Raw genomic sequence first — 20,295 nt, 5'->3', positions numbered from 1 at the left:
TGCTTACTGTGTGCAGAGCACTGTACTAAGCACTTGGAAAGTGCAAGAGACTTTTATAGCTGGTCTGTTAGACCTATATGGTCAACTCATCTTCAATCAATCAATCAATCGTGTTTATTGAGAGCTTATGGTGTGCAGAGCACTGTACTAAGCGTTTGGGAGAGTACAATAGAATTGAGTTGGTAGACAAGCTCCCTGCTTTTCATCTTCACCTCTCCTTACCCGTATGGAAGGTGCAGCTCCTCAAAGGGGCCTTCCCTGACTAAGTTCTCCATTCCTCTTTTTATGCATTCATTCGTTCATTCATTCAATCACATTTATTAAGCGCTTACTGTGTGCAAAGTTCCGTAATAATGATAATAATAACAATGGCATTTATTAAGCATTTACTATGTGCAAAGCACTGTTCTAAGTGCTGGGGAGGTTACAAGGTGATCAGGTTGTCCCACGGAGGGCTCACTGTCTTAATCCCCATTATACAGATGAGGTAACTGAGGCACAGAGAAGTTAAGTGACTTGCCCAAAGTCACACAGCTCAGTCACCCAGACTGAACCCCCTCCTTCCTCTCCTCCTCCTCCCCATCCCCCCGCCTTGCCTCCTTCCCCACCCCACAGCACCTGTATATATGTATATATGTTTGTATGTATTTATTACTCTATTTCATTTATTTTATTTGCACATATTTATTCTATTCATTTTAATTTGTTAATATGTTTTGTTTTGTTCTCTGTCTCCCCCTTCTAGACTGTGAGCCCGCTGTTGGGTAGGGACTGTCTCTATATGTTGCCAACTTGTACTTCCCAAGTGAATGAATGAATGAATGAACAATTGGCAGAGTCAAGATTTGAACCCATGACCACTGATTCCAAAGCCCGGGCTCTTGCCACTGAGCCATGCTGCTTCTCTCTCTATATATATAAGTGCTGTGGGGCTGGGAGGAAGGATGACTAAAGGGAGCAAGTCAGGATGATGCAGAAGGGAGGGGGAGAAGAGGAGAGGAGGGTTGAAGTCAGGGAAGGCTTCTTGGAGGAGACGGGCCTTCAAAAAGGCTCTGCCTCACTCTGTCTTGCTCCCTTTATTCATCCGCCACCTCCCAGGACCACAATCACTTATGTCTGTGTCTGTCGCTTATTCATAATAATGTCAGTCTCTCCCTCTAGACTGTAAGCTCGTTGTGGGAAGGGAACATATCTGTTTATTCATTCATTCGGTCATATTTATTGAGTGCTTACTATGTGTAGAGCAGTGTACTAAGCGCTTGGGAAGTACAAGTCGGTGACATGTAGAGACAGTCTCTATGCAACAACGGGCTCACAGTCTAGAAGAGTGAGACAGACAACAAGACAAAACATGTGGACAAGTCATCAGAATAAATAGAATTAAAGCTAAATGCACATCATAAGCAAAATAAATAGATAGTAATTATGTACAAGTAAAATAAATAGAGTAAATAGAGTAATAAATCTATACATACATATATACAGGTGCTGTGGGGAGGGGAAGGACATAGGGCGGGGAGATGGGGAGGAGGAAAGGAAAAAGAGGGCTCAGTCTGGGAAGGCCTCTTGGAGGAGGTGAGCTCTCAGTAGGGCTTTGAAGGGAGGAAGAGAGCTAGTTTGGTGGATGTGTGGAGGGAGGGCATTCCAGGCCAGGGGAAGGATGTGGGCCGGGGGTCGACAGCGGGACAGGTGAGAACGAGGCACAGTGAGGAGATTAGTGGCAGAGGAGCAGAGGGTGCGGGCTGGGCTGTAGAAGGAGGGAAGGGAGGTGAGGTAGGAGGGGGCGAGGTGATGGACAGCCTTGAAGCCGAGAGTGAGGAGTTTCGGCCTGATGCGTAGGTTGACAGGAAGCCACTAGAGATTTCTGTGGAGGGGAATAACATGCCCAGAGTGTTTTTGCACAAAAGTGATCAGGGCAGCAGCGTGAAGTATAGACTGAAGTGAGGAGAGACAGGAGGATGGGAGATCAGAGAGGAGGCCGATGCAGTAATCCAGTCGGGATAAGATGGGAGATTGAACCAGCAAGGTTGTGGTTTGGATGGAGAGGAAAGGGCGGATCTTGGCGATGTTACGGAAGTGAGACCGGCAGGTTTTGGTGATGGATTGGATGTGACGGGTGAATGAGAGAGTGGAGTCGAGGATGACACCAAGGTTGCGGGCTTGTGAGATGGGAAGGATGGTAGTGCCGTCTACAGTGACGGGAAAGTCATGGAGAGGGCAGGGTTTGGGAGGGAAGACAAGGAGTTCAGTCTTGGACATGTTGAGTTTTAGATGGTAGGCAGACATCCAGATGGAGATGTCCTGAAGGCAGGAGGAGACCCGAGCCCGGAGGGAGGGAGAGAGAGCAGGGGCAGAGATGTAGATTTGGGTGTCATCATCCTAGAGATGATAGTTGAAGCCGTGAGAGCGAATGAGTTCACCAAGGGAGTGAGTGTAGAGATAGATAGATAGATAAACAATCTGTTTATTGTTGTATCTGACTCTCCCAAGCACTTAGGACAGTGCTATGCACACAGTAAGCGCTCGATAAGTACAATTGACTGACTGACCATTAGAAGCAGCATGGTTTAATGGATAGAGTCCAGGCCTAGGCATCAGAAGGTCATGGATTCTAATCCCAGCTCCACCGCTTGTGTGCTAAGTGACTTTGGGCAAGTCACTTCAGTTCTCTGGGCCTCAGTTCCCTCATCTGCCAAATGGAGATTGAGACTGTGAGCCCCACGTGGGACAGAGACTGTGTCCAACCCAATTTGCTTGTGTCCACCCTAGTGCTTAATACAGTGCCTGGCACGCATTAAGTGTTTAACCAATGCCACAATGATGATGATGGTGATTTAATAATAATAATGATGGCATTTATTAAATGCTTACTATGTGCAAAGCACTGTTCTAAGCGCTGGGGAGGTTACAAGGTGAGCAGGTTGTCCCATGATTTCTTCTCATGTGTTATCGATCTGGACTTCTGGCTGCCCTAAATAAAAATCATTTCCTGCATCCCTTGCCACATCTAATGTAGCAATGCTGCAAGTAAAATGTAATCTAAACTGTTTGGGCAAGAGCGGTATTGGCTCGTTCACAATGCTTTGAGGTCCAAGCTGGTGACACCCGGCATTTGGAAAACTAGAACTGATGATACACTAATGTTGAAATACAGTCTGTGAACACATAATTATTTCTTCAGGATTTATTTCCCCGCTATGGAGTATTTAATAACAAACACTAGAAGAATGGCCCTGAGTCACCCTTTCTGTGTGTATGTTTTGGTCTTTCACACGCCACTCACTTGTTATCCCCTAATTAAAATATTCTGTTTGGGATGATTGCGGATGCACAAACATGAGCACACCTGCATACACACACACACACACACACACACACACACTCACACAGCATGGAGTATTGGATAGAGCACGGACTTGGAGAAGGTCCTGGGTTCTAACCTCCGCTCTGCTTTGTGGACTTGGGAAAGTCACTTCACTTCTCTGTGCCTCAGTTACCTCCTCTGCCAGATGGAGATTAAGACTGTGAGCCCCACGTGGCACAGGGACTGTGTCCAACCCGATGTGCTTGTGTCCACCCCAGTGCTTAGTACAGTGCCGGGCATGTAGTAAGCGCTTACCAAATACCACAATCATTATTATTATTTAAGTTTCTCCTTTTACATGCTCTTCCAGATGCGGAGTGGAAATTCTTCCCTCCCGCTGATCAGGGACTAATCAGCTCCAAATGCCACATAATAGTAATCACTGTGGTATTTGCGCAGCCAAGCTGTTCTAAGCCCTGGGGTAGATATAAGCAGATCAGGTTGGACCCAGTCTCTGCCCCACATGGGGCCCACAGTCTTGATCCCCATTTTCCAGATGAGGTCACTGAGGCCCGGAGAAGTGACTTGCCCAAAGTCACACAGCAGGCATGTGGCAGAGCAGGGATTAGAACCCATGACCTTCGGACTCTCAGGCCCAGGCTCTAGCCACTAGGCCATGCTGCTTCTCACGGACTGTGAGCCCGTTGTTGGGTAGGGACCGTCTCTATATGTTGCCAACTTGTACTTCCTAAGTGCTTAGTACAGTGCTCTGCACAGAGTAAGCGCTCAATAAATACGATTGAATAAATGAATGAAAGCCACATGTGTGATTCTCCCCACCCTCCCCTGACCCTTCCCACAATGGACTGCTCTGACCATTAGCTTTCACTAATCCCTCAATTATTACCCTTCCCTGATCCCTCGGCTATTAGTATTAATTAATAAGATCCTGGAGGGCAGAGATTGTGTCTACTTACTCTATTGTACTCTCCCAGGTGTTTAGCACACAGAAGCCTCTCATAAATCCCACTGATTGATTGATTGCTCCATCCAAAATAATAATAACGATGGTATTTGTTAATTGCTTACTATGTGCAAAGCGCTGTTCTAAGCTCTGGGGGGTTACAAGGTGATCAGACTGTCCCACGGGGGGCTCACAGTCTTAATCCCCATTTTACAGACGAGGGAACTGAGGCACAGAGAAGTTAAGTGGCTTGCCCAAAGTCACACAGCTGACAATTGGAGGAGCCAGGATTTGAACCCCTGACCACTGAGCCACGCTGCTCCTCTATTTTTTCGCTGCAATAGCCAAAAACCCCAGCTATTGACATGTTCTGTGGCTGCTGAATCACAATTACATCAATCATCAGTCAATCAATGAGAGTGAGATTACATGTCCTTACCTTTCATGATTTGACTTGACTTTCAACCTTCACCTTTTTAGCAAGGGTAAAAATGGCAGATACAGTTTTTTGGTTTTTTCTTTTTAATTGACCTATGAATCTAGAGAAGCAGTGTGGCTCAGTAGGAAAGAGCCCGGGCTTTGGAGTCAGAGGTCATGGGTTCAAATCCCGGCTTCCCCACTTGTCAGCTGTGTGACTTTGGGCAAGTCACTTAACTTCTCTGTGCCTCAGTTACCTCATCTGTAAAATGGGGATTGAAACTGTGAGCCCCACCAGGGACAACCTGATCACCTTGTAACCTCCCCAGTGCTTAGAACAGTGCTTTGCACATAGTAAGCGCTTAATAAATGCCGTTATTATTATTATTATTATTATTATTATTATTAAAGACAGACAAAGCACGGGCCTAGGAGTCAGAAGGTCATGGGTTCCAATCCTGACTCTGCCACTTGTCTGCTGTATGACCTTGGGTAAGTCACTTCAGTCTTTTAGACTGTGAGCCCACTGTTGGGTAGGGACTGTCTCTATATGTTGCCAACTTGTACTTCCCAAGCGCTTAGTACAGTGCTCTGCCCACAGTAAGCGCTCAATAAATGCGATTGATGATGATGATGATGATGACTTCACTTCTCTGTGCCTCAGTTACCTCATCTGTAAAATGGGGATCAAGACTGTGAGCCACATGTGGGACAGGGACTGCGTTCAACCCCATTTGCTTGTCTCCACCCCAGAGCTTAGTACCACTCCTGGCGCATAGTAAGCGCTCAAAAAATACCATCATTATTATTATTATTATTATTATTAAATATCTGACCCTAAAATGAGCTGCGAAAGTATTATTATTAAATATCTGACCCTAAAATGAGCCTCAAAAGATTTGGAGATTGACACACTGAGAGGATTTTCTGCAACTCAGAAGTTGCTCAGTTTGTTTCTGGAGATGGAGAGGAAAGGAGGGAGGGAGGAGTGTTTGTTTTGGATCCATCCTCCCCGTCTGTAAATTTGTGCCAAGACAGATAACATTCCACACATGCTAACGTATATGTGGAGAAACCCATTTTTTTTTCTTTCTTTCCCCCCCTTCTTCTCCTTACCTCACCTCTCATGTTCCTCGGATACCGAGGACATCAAGAACGTGTAAAATCTGTGGCAGTGTCCCTGGCAAGCTATTCCCCTTTAGCCTGCCTGTTCCAATATTAAGTTCCCCTGGCTAAAGCACGAAGCCAAGATTCCATCCGCCTGAATGACTTCCACAAGTGCCACCCTCAACCGTGGCTTCTGAAACAGGTGAGGCCTTGGCCAACTGTACGGTGGACGAGAGCCAAGGCCGCAGAATGCCAGCTGTCCGACTGTTGGCCACAGGACCACCAAGCGAGGGAATGCGGATGACTCGGGGCAACTTGTCCCCGCTCCTGGAACAAACAAATCAAATAAATACCCTCTTAGAGTTGGAAACCCCTTCTTCCCGCCCTCCAATCCTAAACTGAGAACCTTTCGACCAACCTTGGTTTCTCAGTTGCTGAAAAGGCGCATTATCTTTACCGCCAGATCTACCTTGGTAGGATTCAATTCTACACCCGGCAGGGAAAATTGAATGGTTCTTAACGATCTTCATAAGGCAGTGTGGTTTAGTGAAAATCTCCTGGGCTTGGGAGTCAGAGGTCGTGGGTTCTAATCCCGCCTCCATCAGCTGTGTGACCTTGGGCAAGTCGCTTCACTTCTCTGTGCCTCAGTTACCCCATTGGCAAAATGGGGATTAAGGCTGTGAGCCCCAAGTGGGACAACCTGATTACCTTGTGATTACCCCAGTGCTTAGAACAGTGCTAGGCACATAATAAGAGCTTAACAAATACCATCATTATTAAAAAGTCTAGAAGAGGTGAAGTTTTGGAAGACACCCTGACAATGAAATCTAAGGATAATAATAATTATTATTATGATGGCATTTGTTAAGCACTCACTATGTGTGAAGCACTGTTCTAAGCGCTGAGGGGGATACAAGGTGATCAGGTTGTCCCACGTGGGGCAAACAGTCTTAATCCCCATTTTACAGATGAGGTAACTGAGGTTCAGAGAAGTTAAGTGACTTGCCCAAGTTCACACAGCAGACATGTGGTGGAGCCGGGATTAGAACCCATGATCTCTGACTCCCAAGCCCGTATTCTTTCCACTGAGCCACACTGCTTCATCTTTGAATAAGAAGGGCAGCCCCCCTACCCATCCCCTTCCCTATTTTTTTAATAGTATTTGTTAAATGCTTACTATATGCCAGGCACTGTACTAAGTCGCTGGGGTAGACACAAGCTAATCCAGTTGGACACAGTCCCACATGGGGCTCACACTTAATCCCCATTTTCCAGATGAGGGAACTGAGGCCCAGAGAAGTGAAGTGACTTGTCCAAGGTTACATGGAAGAAAAATGGCAGAGCCGGAATTAGAACCCACAACTCCCTGCCTCCTGGGTCTATGCTGTTCTCCCATCACCTAAGACTCATTCCAAGTAGTAAGGCTATTTAAACTTTCAAACTCATGCAAATCACTTTTCTGGGCTTCATAGAACTCATCTGTAAAATGGAGATGAAGACTGTGAGCCCCATGTGGGACAGGGACTATGTCGTCCAATTTAAATGATCGCCCCGAGCCCACAACCTTGGTGTCTCCTCGACTCCGCTCTATCGTTCACCCCTCACATCCAATCCATCACCAAAACCTGCTGTTCTCACCTCCACAACATCGCCAAGATCCGCCCTTTCCTCTCCATCCAAACCGCTACCTTGCTGGTTCAATCTCTCATCCTATCCCGACTGGATTACTGCATCAGCCTCCTCTCTGGTCTCCCATCCTCCTGTCTCTCCCCACTTCAGTCTATACTTCACTCTGTTGCCTGGATCATCTTTGTGCAGAAATGCTCTGGATGGGTTACTCTCCTCAAAAATCTCCAGTGGCTACCAGTCAACCTACGCATCAGGCAAAAACTCCTCACTCTCGGCTTCAAGGCTGTCCATCACCTCGCCCCCTCCTCCCTCACCTCCCTTCTCTCCTTCTCCAGCCCAGCCCGCACCCTCCGCTCCTCTACCACTAATCTCCTCACTGTGCCTTGTTCTCGCCTGTCCCGCCATCGACTCCCGGCCCACGTTCTCCCCCGGCCTGGAATGCCCTCCCTCTGCACATCCGCCAAGCTAGCTCTCCTCTTCCCTTCAAAACCCTCCTGAGAGCTCACCTCCTCCAGGAGGCCTTCCCAGACTGAGCCCCCTCCTTCCTCTCCCCCTCCCCATCCCCCCGCCCTACCTCCTTCCCCTCCCCACAGCACCTGTATATATGTTTGTACAGATTTATCACTCTATTTATTTTACTTGTACATATTTACTATTCTATTTATTTTATTTTAATATGTTTTGTTTTGTTGTCTGTCTCCCCCTTCTAGACTGTGAGCCCATTGTTGGGTAGGGACCATCTCTATATGTTTCCAACTTGTACTTCCTAAGTGCTTAGTACAGTGCTCTGCACACAGTAAGTGCTCAATAAATACAATTGAATGAATGAATGAATGAAAAGGTCCTCTGACACCTAGGCCCAGGCTCGATCCACTAGGCCATGAAATGGATTCATCGGTGGGGATGGAGTTGCTTTAATGAGTTCCCAAAGAAGAAACCAAAGTCCAATAGCTCCCATCGGCATCTGAAAATCCAGTGGTGGCGGCAGATGAACACAGAGATAATGATAATAATAATAATATTTGTTAAGTGCTTACTACCAGCGCTTAGAACAGTGCTTGGCATATAGTAGGTGCTTAGCAAATACCATCGTTATTATGTGCCAAACACTGTACTAAACACTGGGGTGGATACAGGCAAATCGGGTAGGACACAGTCCCTGTCCCACGTGGGGCTCACAGTCTCAATCCCCATTTTACAGATGAGGCAACTGAGGCCCAGAGAAGTGAAGTGACTTGCCTGAGATCCCTGGGGAATTGAAGGCCTCTATTGCTGCAGACCAGGATCTGCGTGGCGGTGGTGTGGCCTAGTGGCTAGAACCCGGGCTTGGGAGTCAGTAGGACCTGGGTTCTAATCCCTGCTCCTCCACTTGTCAGCTGTGTGACCTTGGGCAAGTCACTTCATTTCTCTGAACCTCAGCAATCTGATCTGTAAAATGGGGATTAAGACCGTGAGCCCTGTGTGGGACAACCTGATTAGCCTGTATCTATCCCAGCACTTAAAACAGTGCTTGACACAGAGTAAGCGCTTAACAAATACCATCATTATTTGTTTTGTCCATCACAAATCCCACCCACCAGTCTCTCTTTGTTGCTGAACTGTACTTTCCAAGCTCTTAGTACAGTGCTCTGCACACAGTGAGCACTCAATAAATATGACAATGACTGAAAGAATGAAAAAGAATTTGTACCTTGGAGGCGTGGAACATTTTCTGGAAGCGGGACAGAAGTGAGACCTTGGAATGGTAAAGAAAGAACGAATGGAGAATTATAGTTTTGCACCTCCCCTGTCTGGCGGCAACTCGAGAAGCCCGTGGGTCGGAGGAGATAAGCGCTCCGTTCCCATCTGCAGTCTGGATCTCCTATCGGCGAGCTGGATCTTTCTCGCCTAAGGAACAAGTGTGATTGAGCACAGAAATCCCTTATGCGGGCTCTGCGGCCTATTTTGCCTCTCGTCTCAGAGCTGGGTTTCTGTCTTTATAGACCAGCGCTATCAGGGGAGAGGGAAAGAGGGAGGGAAAAGATTGCTTAGGTAGCTGAGCAGGGAAAACTTTCACCCTTGGAAGTAAAGAAAGACGTCCAAATGAGTCAGTAGGGTGGCGCGGGAATCACGCTCGAGGAACCAGAAAGCGGTGTGTGAAATGCGTAAAGAATATCATTTTAAGAACCTGAGAAAACCAAGGGGTCCGATCCGTAGTCCGGAAAAATGACGGGAAATGGGATAATATTTTAGACTGTGAGCCCAATGTTGGGTAGGGACCGTCTCTATATGTTGCCAATTTGTACTTCCCAAGCGCTTAGTACAGTGCTCTGCACATAGCAAGCGCTCAATAAATATGATTGATTGATTGATTGATTGATAATATGGTCATCCACCCCCTACTCTTCCGCATCAATTCATTCATCCAATCGTATTTATTGAGTGCTTACCATGTGCAGAGCACTGTACTAAGTTCTTGGGAGAGTACATCAATAGACAAAGATAATCCCTGCCCACAGTGAGTTTACAGTCTAGAGCGGGGGACACAGACATTAATATAAATAAATAGACAGATCTGGACATAAGTGGTGTGGGGCTGGGAGGGGGAAAAGGAAAGGGAGGGAGTCAGGGCGACGCAGAAGGGAGTGGGAGATGAGGAAAAGTGGAGCTTAGTCAGGGAAGGCCTCTTGGAGGAGATGAGCCTTCAGTAAGGCTTTGAAGTGGGGGAGAGTCATTGTCTGGTGGATTAGAGGAAGGAGGGCTTTCCATCATCATCAACCGTATTTACTGAGCGCTTACTGTGTGCAGAGCACTGTACTAAGCTCTTGGGAAGTACAACGCTTTGTAAGTACAAGCCTGAGGAAGGACATGGGCCGGTGGGATGAATAAAAAGAAATCGATTGGAAACAGCCGCCTATCCCATGTGGGGCTCACAGTCTGAATCCCCATTTTTCAGGTGAGGTAGCTGAGGCACAGAGAAGTTAAACTATTTAATAATAAAGATAATAACAATAATGACGGCATTTGTTAAACACTTACTATGTGCAAAGCGCTGTTGTCCCATGTGGGGCTCACAGATAGGTGAGATAGAGATGCAGTGAGAAAGTTAGTGTTAGATCAATCATCATTAGGCTATACTAAGAATTCAAATCTCAAGAGAGACCTCTTGCCCTCTTGACTGTAAGCTCATTGTGGGCAGGGAATGTGTCTGTTGTATTGTACTCTCCCAAGTGCTTAGTACAGTGTTCTGCACACAGTAAGCGCTCAATAAATACCACTGACTGAACGAATGGCCCTCTTGGCCTGAGGTCTCTGTTCCATGTTGAAGAGTGGCCTGGGGTGGATTTAGAAGTCATAATAATAATAATAATAATAATAATAATAATAATAATAATAATAATAATAATAATAATGATAATGGTATTGGTTAAGCACTTACTATGTGCAGGCATTGCACTAAGCACTGTGGTGGATACAAGCAAATCAGGGTGGACGGAGTCCCTGTCCCATGTGGGGCTCACAGTCCCAATCCCCATTTTACAGATGAGGTAACTTAGGCACAGAGAAGTAGAGTTAAGGAGAAGCAGCATGGCTTAGCGGCAAGAGCCCGGGCCATTTTATTTTGTTAATATGTTTGTTTTGTTGTCTGTCTCCCCCTTCTAGACTGTCTAGACTGGGACTAGGACCCAATAAGCTCCCCCTTCTAGACTGGGAGTCAGAGGTCGTGGGTTCAAATCCCGGCTCCTCCACTTCTCAGCTGTGTGACTTTGGGCAAGCCACTTCACTTCTCTGTTCCTCAGTCATCTCATCTGTAAAATGGGGATGAAGACTCTGACCCCCACGTGGGACACCCTGATTACTTTGTATCTATCCCAGCGCTTAGAACAATGCTTGGCACATAGTGAGCGTTTAAAAAAATACCATCACAATATGACTTGCCCAAAGTCACGCTGCAAAGTGGTCATGTAGTAAGAACGGTGTAACATAATGTGACAGACTGTACCTCAAGACCACACATCAGTAGAGTTTTTCCAGCATACTAATAATAATGTGTTTTATTTGTTAAAGCGCTTACTGTGTTCCAGGTACTGAACGCTGGGATGGATAAAAAGAAATCGATTGGACACAGTTTCTATCCCACGTGGGGCTCACAGTCTGAATCCCCATTTTCCAGGTGAGGTAACTGAGGCACAGAGAAGTTAAACTATTTAATAATAATAATAATAAAAATAATAACAATAATGATGGCATTTATTAAACGCTTACTATGTGCAAAGCACTGTTCTAAGCTGTGGAGGGGATACAAGGGGATCAGGTTGCCCCATGTGGGGCTCACAGTCTTAATCCCCATTTTACAGACGAGGGAACTGAGGCACAGAGATTTGTGATTTGTTCAAGGTCACACAGCAGATAAGTAGTGGAGCCGGAATTAGAACCCAGGTCCTTATGACTCTCAGGCCCGGGATCTGTCCATTAGGCTACGATGCTTCTCATCCCTCAAACCGGTAGCCCCAGTCATCATCTTTGTCCTTCACGAGCAGCACGGCCTAGTGGAAAGCGTCCGGGCCTGGGAGTCGGAGGACCTGGGTTCTAATCCTGGATCCTCCAGTTGCCTGCTGTGTGACCTTGGGCAAGTCACTCAACTTCTCTGTGGCTTAGTTTCCTCATGCGTAAAAGGGAGATTCATTACTGTTCCCCCCTAACTTTGACTGTGAGCCCTCTGGACTGTAAGCTCCTTGTGGGCAGGGAACATGCCTATCAACTCTGCTACGCTGGACTCTCCCAAGCGTTTAGTACAGTGGTCTGCACCCAATAAGCTCTCAATAAATATGACTGATCGATTAACTTGTATCTCTCCCAGAGTTCAGGATAGTTCTTGACACAGAGTGACCTCTTAACCAATACTACAACATTAATAATAATAATAATAACAATAATGATGGCATTTGTTAAGCGCTTACTATGTGCAAAGCACTGTTCTAAGCCCTGGGGGGATACAAGGTGATCAGGTTGTCCCACAGGGGGCTCACAGTCCTAATCCCCATTTTACAGATGAGGTAACTGAGGCACAGAGAAGTTAAGTGTCTTCCCCAAAGCCACACAGCTGACAATTGGAGGAGCCGGGATTTGAACCCATGACCTCTGACTCCAAAGCCCATGCTCTTTCCAATGGGCCACGCTGCTTCTTGTGTAATAACAAATATAATAACACATATGAGACATCTGTAGACAGTAATCTGGTCTCCAATCAATCATTCATGGTATTTATTGAGTGCTTACCATGTGCTGAGCACTGTACTAAGTGCTAGGGAGAGTCCACTATGGCAGAACATCTTGGGAGTCCATTTCCCAGAAAAATGACCAACTAGAGGATGCCCAAACTGAGGGGGTGTGATGTTGCGCTGTCACCCTCTGGTGAAGCGAATTGGATTGATGGGCTTGGAAGCCTCAGAAATAGTGGGAAATAAGGGCTGGACTTAAGTGTCAGTCAGTCAGTGGTATTTATTGAGCGCTTACTGTGTGCACACCACTGTCATGGCCTAGTGACAAGACCTCGGGTTTGGGAGTCAGAGGATGTTGGGTTCTAATCCCAGCTCCATGGCTTGTGTGACCTTGGGCAAATCACTCCACTTCTCTGTTCATTCATTCATTCATTTATTCAATTGTATTTATTGAGCGCTTACTGTGTGCAGAGCACTGTTATGGCTGAGTGGCAAGACCCCGGGTTTGGGAGTCAGAGGATGTTGGGTTCTAATTCCAGCTCCACAGCTTGTCTGCTTGTGTGACCTTGGGCAAGTGGCTCAGTGGAAAGAGCCCGGTCTTTGGAGTCAATCAGTCAATCAATCAATCGTATTTACTGAGCGCCTACTGTGTGCAGAGCACTGTACTAAGTGCTTGGGAAGTACAAGATGGCAACATATAGAGACAGTCCCTACCCAACAGTGGGCTCCCAGTCTAAAAGGGGGAGACCGAGAGCAAAACCAAACATACTAACAAAATAAAATAAATAGAATAGATATGTACCTAAATCAGAGGTCATCGGTTCAAATCCAGGCTCCTCTACTTGTCAGCTGTGTGACTTTGGGCGAGTCACTTCACTTCTCTGCGCCTCAGTTCCCTCTTCTGTAAAAATGGGGATTAAGACTGTGAGCCCCACGTGGGACAACCTGATCACTTTGTAAACTCCCCAGAGCTTAGAACAGTGGTTTGCCCATAGTAAGCGCTTAATAAATGCCATTGTTATTATTATTATTATTATTCACTTCTCTTCATTCAGTCATTCAATCATATTTACTGAGCGCATACTGTGTGCAGAGCGTTGTACTAACCACTTAGAAAATACAATTCAGCAACAGATAGAGACAATCCCTACCCAACAACAGGTTCACAGTCTAGAAGGGGGAGACAGATGACAAAACCAAACAAGTAGATGGTCATGAGCAGCTCCGAAATAGATAAATAGAATTATAGATATATGCACATCATTAATAAAATAAATAGAATAATAAATATGTACAAATATACACCAGTGCTGTGGGGCGGGGAAGGGGGTAGGGCAGACGGAGGGAGACGGGGCGATGGGGAGGGGAGGAGGAGCAGAGGAAAAGGGGGGCTCAGTCTGGGAAGGCCTCCTGGAGGCATCTGTCCCTCAGTTACCTCAACTGTAAAGTGGGGATTAAGACTGGAGCCCCACAGTGCTCTGCACACAGTAAGCGCTCAATAAATATGATCGAATGAATGAATAACCTCGTCCCCCTCTCCATCCCCCCATCTTACCTCCTTCCCTTCCCCACAGCACCTGTATATATGTATATATGTTTGTACATATTTGTTACTCTTTTTATTTATTTATTTTACTTGTACATATCTATTCTATTTATTTTATTTTGTTAGTGTGTTTGGTTTTGTTCTCTGTCTCCTCCTTTTAGACTGTGAGCCCACTGTTGGGTAGGGACTGTCTCTAAATGTTGCCGACTTGTACTTCCCAAGCGCTTAGTACAGTGCTCTGCACACAGTAAGGGCTCAATAAATACAATTGATGATGAATAACCTGATTACCTTGTACCTCCCCCAGTGCTTAGTACAGTGCTTGGCACGTAGTAAGTGCTTTAACAGAGACCACTGTACTTTTCAAGCACTTAATCCAGTGCTCTGCACACAGTAAGCACTCAATAAATACTATTGAATGAATGATTGAATAACAATAATAATGATTATTATTACTAAGCCCTTGGGAGAGTACAATAGAACAATAAAACAGACTGACCATCAGAGTCCCATGTCCATCCATCAATCAGTGGTATTTGTTGAACACTCACTGTATGCAAGGCACTGTACTAAGCGCTTGGGAGAGTACAATACAACCGAGTTGATAGACACGTTCCCTGCCCATAAAGAGCTTATCGTCTCTATGCCGCAATTATTATTCTCCACTGATCAATCGAAGAATGGTATTTATTGAGTGTTTACTATATGCAGAGCACTGTACTAAGCGCTTGGGAGAGGTCGATACAACAGAATTAGCAGACACCTTCCCTGCCCATACGAGCTTACAGTCTATCGGGGGAGGCTGAATGTCTAGAGGATATGGAGAAGCCGCATGGCATAGAAAATAGAACACAGGCCCGGGAGTCAGAAGGTCATGGGTTCTAATCCCGGCTCCGCCACTTGTCTGCCGTGTGACCTTGGATGAGTCACTTCACTTCTCTGGGTCTCAGTTACCTCATCTGTCTAATGAGGATTGAGACCGTGAGTCTCATGTGGGACAGGGACTGCGTCTAACCCGATTTGTTTTTATCCACCCCAGCGCTTAATACTGTGTCTGGCACATAGTAAGTGCTTAACAAATACCATTATTATTATTATAAATTCATAAGTGTTAGCTTTAGCCAAAGGGATGATATGGCTCCGTGTTCTAGAATATTAGCCAGGGAAAGTTTGTTGGAAGAAGCGGGATTTTAGGAAGGCTTTGAATGTGGGCAGAGCTATGTTCACTCAATCAATCATATTTATTAAATGCTTACTGGGTGCAGAGCATTGTACTAAGCACTCACTACACTGTACTATACTACACTATACTACAATAATAATGGCATTTGTTAAGCACTTACTATGTGCGAAGCACTGTTCTAAACTCTGGGGGGTGGGGTACAAGGTGATCAGGTTGTCCCATGTGGGGCTCACAGTCTTAATCCCTATTTTTCAGATGAGGTAACTGAGGCACAGAGAAGTTAAGTGACTTGCCCAAAGTCACACAGATGACAAATGGCGGAGTTGGGATTAGAACCCATGTCCTCTGGCTCTCAAGCCCGTGCGCTTTCCACTGAGCCACGCTGATTCTCTATACTATACTGTACTATACTACACTGTACTACACAATACTATACTGTACTGTAGATGGAGGGAGGGAATTCCAAACCAAGGAAACAGTGTGAGGGAAGGTATAAAGGTAGGATAATTGAGAGAGGTTTTGTATATATATATATATATATATATATATATATATATATATATATATATGCCCAGTGCAGCATGGCTCACTGGAAAGAGCCCGGGCTTTGGAGCCAGAGGTCAGGGGTTCAAATCCCGGCTCCGCCACTTGTCAGCTGGGTGACTTTGGGCAAGTCACTTCACTTCTCTGGGCCTCAGTTCCCTCATCTGTAAAATGGGGATTAAGACTGTGAGCCCCCTGTGGGACAACTTGATCACCTTGTATCTCCCCAGCGCTTAGAACAGTGCTTTGCACGTAGTAAGCGCTTAACAAATGCCATCATCATCATCATCATATATACATGCAACCCCTCTCTCAATTATCTATAATTATAATTATATTATATTAATTAATTAAGTTATATATATATATATAATTATATATATGGGAATATAATTAATTCTATTCTATTATATATATGTATAGGAAATGCCCCTTTAAAGAATCTGGCCTATATGTTGGAGAGAGGTAGGGGAGAAAGTTCCAAAGAGTTATAATTGCCTTTGGAAACTACTCAAATCATTGCAGCTGCTCCATTTGACATTTTTGGAGACACTGGGTTTCGTTAGAAAATCTTTCCAAGGGCAAGAAAACATTTCTATTGGTCTAGACTGGTTGTACCACAAGATTGGATGGAGACGAAGTGTTTCTGGAGACGAAACCCTTTGGATAGTGGGCCCACTGGGCTAAGAGCCAGTCATCATATTTATTTATTCATTCATTCATTCAATCATATTTATTGAGCACTTACTGTGTGTAGAGCACTGTACTAAGTGCTTGGGAAGTACAAGTTGGCAACATACAGAGACAGTCCCTACCCGACAATGGATTCACTGTCTAGAACGGGAAGACAGACCTCAAAACAAAACAAGCGCTTACTGTGTGCAGAGCGCTATACTAAGCGCTTGGGAGAGGACAGGAGAACACTATAACAGACATGGCCTTCATCATCTTTACCTAAACCTCCCCCTCTTCCCTTCTGGCCTTCCTTCCAAGGCAGGGTGGTTTGGTGGAAAGAACCCAAGCCGGGAGTCAGAGGACCTGGGTTCTAATCACAGTTCAACACTTACCTGCTGTGTGACCTCGGGCAAATTACTTAACTTCTCTGTGCCTCAGTTACCTCATTTGAAAATGGGGATTAAGACTGTGAGCCTCAGGTGGGACAGAGACCATGTCCAACCCAGTTAGCTAGTATCTATCCCAGCTCTTAGAACAGTTCCTGGCAAACAGTAAGCGCTTAACCAATGCCACATTTATTATTATTATTTGGCAGGTGAGGTCACTGAGGCCCAGAGAAACTAAGGGACTTACCCAAGATCACCCAACAGATAGGTGGTAGAGCCGGGATTAGAACCCAGGTCCTTCTGATTCCCAGGCCCCCGCCCTATCCACTAGGCTAAGCTGCTTCTCATTCATTCATTCAGTCATAGTTTTGTTTTGTTGTCAGTCTCCCCCTTCTAGACTGTGAGCCCGTTGTTGGGTAGGGAATGCCCCTATATGTTGCCAACTTGCACTTTCCAGGCGCTTAGTACAGTGCTCTGCACACAATAAGTGCTCAATAAATGTGAATGATTGATTGATTGATTAGTACAGTGCTCTGCACACAGTAAGCACTCAATAAATACGATTGAATGAATGAATTAAGCACTTACTGTGTGCTGAGCACTGTACTAAGCTCTCAGAAAGTACAATTCAGCAATAAAGAGAGACAAACCCTGCCCATACCAGGCTTACAATCTAGAAGGGTGGAGACAAACATCAAAACAAGTAAGCAGGCATCAGTAGCATCGATATAAATTCATAGAATTATAGATATATACACATATAAAATGAGTAAACAGGCATTAATATAAATAGAATTATAGATATGTACATATATACACAAGTGCCGTGGGGTGGGGAGGGGGGTAGAGAAAAGGGAGCTGAGGAAAAGGGGCGCTTAGTCTGGGTTCTCCGCTACAGAGGGTAAAACAGAGGCTCTCCAGGGATTGCCCATCCACCTCTGTATCAAACAGAAACTTCTCACCACTGGCTTTGAAGCTGTCCATCCCCTCGCCCCCTCCTACCTCATCAATCATCATCATCATCAATCGTATTTATTGAGCGCTTACTGTGTGCAGAGCACCTTACTAAGCGCTTGGGAAGTACAAGTTGGCAACATATAGAGACAGTCCCTACCCAACAGTGGGCTCACAGTCTAAAAGGGGGAGACAGAGAACAAAACCAAACATACTACCAAAATAGAATAAATAGAATAAATATGTACAAGTAAAATAAATAAATAGAGTAACAAATATGTACAAACATATATACATATACACAGGTGCTGTGGGGAAGGGAAGGAGGTAAGATGGGGGGGTGGAGAGGGGGACGAGGGGGAGAGGAAGGAAGAGGCTCAATGTGGGAAGGCCTCCTGGAGGAGGTGAGCTCTCAGTAGGGCCTTGAAGGGAGGAAGAGAGTGAGCTTGGCAGATGGGCAGAGGGATTGGGGGCATTCCAGGCCTGGGGGATGACGTGGGCTGGGGGTAGATGGCGGGACAGGCGAGAACGAGGTACGGTGAGGAGATTAGCGGCAGGGGAGTGGAGGGTGCGGGGTGGGCTGTAGAAGGAGAGAAGGGAGGTGAGGTAGGAGGGGCGAGGGGATGGACAGCCTTGAAGCCCAGGGTGAGGGGTTTCTGCCTGATGCGCAGATTGATTGGTAGCCACTGGAGATTTTTGAGGAGGGGAGTAACATGCCCAGAGCGTTTCTGGACAACGACAATCCGGGAAGCAGCATGAAGTGGGGAGAGACACAAGGATGGGAGATCAGAGAGAAGGCTGATGCAGTACCTACCTCCCTCCCCTCCCTTCTCTCCTTCTCCATCCCAGCCTGCACCCTCCTCTCCTCTGTCGCCGCTACCCTCCTCACTGGGCCTCGTTCTCACCTGTCCCGCTGTCGACCCCCGGCCCACGTCCTGCCTCTGGCCCGGAATGCCCTCCCTCCTCAAATCTCCCCCCTTCAAAGCCTTATTGAAGGCCCATCTCCTCCAAGAGGCCTTCCCAGACTAAGCCTCACTTTTCCTCATCTCCCACTCCCTTCTGCATCACCCTGACTCTCTTCCTTTGCTCTCCCCTGCCCCCACAGCGTTTATGTACATACCTGTAATTTTATTTATTGCTGTCTGTCTCCCCCGCTCTGGACCGTGAGCTCATTGTGGACAGGAAATGTCACTGTTTATTGTTGTATGTACTTTCCTTAGCACTTAGTACAGTGCTCTGCACACAGTAAGTGCTTAATAAATGCGTTTGAATAAATAAGGGAAGTTCATGGTGAAAAAGGGTAGACTAGACAAAAGGATAAAGAGCAAATCTGGAGAAAGAAACAGAAACTGAAAAATATATGAGGCATCAGTCTGTTTAATCAATCAGGCAATGGGGTTTATTGAGCACTGACTGTTCAGAGCACCGCAATAATAATAATAATGGCATTTGTTAAGCACTTACTACGTGCAAAGCACTGTTCTAAGCACTGTACTAAATGCTTAGTACAGTGTAGTAGAGTCCAAGGTCTATCTTGGATCTTTCTCAGGGGGAAGGAACCCCATCCTTCAGATATGAGGTAGGGAGTGCCACAATCTATGCCAATTTAAGCCCCTTCTTGTCAGGGATCATGACTATTACCTCTTATTTTATTTTCCCAGGAGTTTAGTACAGTGCTCTGCACACAGTAAACGCTCAGTAAATTCCATTTGCTTGGTTGTGACAACAGAATGAATGAATTGTGATTGCTTGGTTGTGACAGCAGATTTTACCAATTGTTTCCACATCTGTCACTCCTGTGCAACTCCAAATACGTACAATATTGCTCATCACCTTGGGCAGGGGATGTGTCTGTTTACTATTGTACTCTCCCAAGTCCCTCTCAGGGTCGCACCTAGAGAGTTTCCAGTCCTCTTTCAGTCTCAATTATGGGAGGGAGAGTCAGGCAGAGGCCGACCCATTCCATTCCTAGCTTGGCCAGTGGCTAGCGAGTGGAAGACAATCTGCTACGAGTCACAACTCCCCTGTGCTGGGCAGCAGCAGCACGGAGACAGTCAAGGGCGGAGACTTGAGATGACTGTGTGGAAGGAGGCAATGGTCAACCACTTCTGGATTTTTACCAAGAAAACTCTGGATCCACTACTGGAATGATGGCAGATAACAATAATAATAATGATGGTGCTTGTTAAGCACTTACTATGTGCCAAACACTGTTCTAAGCACTGGGGGGGATAGGAGGTAATCAGGTTGTCCCACATGGGGCTCACAGTCTTCATCCCCATTTTACAGATGAGGGAACTAAGGCACAGGATAGTGAAGTGAGTTACCCAAAGTCACACAGCTGACAAGTGGTGGAGCCGGGATTAGAACCCATGACCTCAGACTC

General features: G+C 46.0%; 1 non-coding gene across 1 annotated transcript; it reads left to right on the top strand.

The window, feature by feature from the left end:
• Window positions 1-19,785: 19,785 nt before the first annotated feature.
• Window positions 19,786-19,923, top strand: LOC119944884. Its single transcript, XR_005456026.1, has one exon. It is a non-coding gene; the product is annotated as a small nucleolar RNA SNORA7 (small nucleolar RNA).
• The last annotated feature ends 372 nt before the right edge of the window (window positions 19,924-20,295 follow it).

This window comes from Tachyglossus aculeatus, chromosome 23, assembly GCF_015852505.1.
Source record: "Tachyglossus aculeatus isolate mTacAcu1 chromosome 23, mTacAcu1.pri, whole genome shotgun sequence".
NCBI lineage: Eukaryota > Metazoa > Chordata > Mammalia > Monotremata > Tachyglossidae > Tachyglossus > Tachyglossus aculeatus.
The sequence above is the reverse complement of the archived record's forward strand: the minus strand, read 5'-3'. Positions and strand labels throughout refer to the sequence as shown.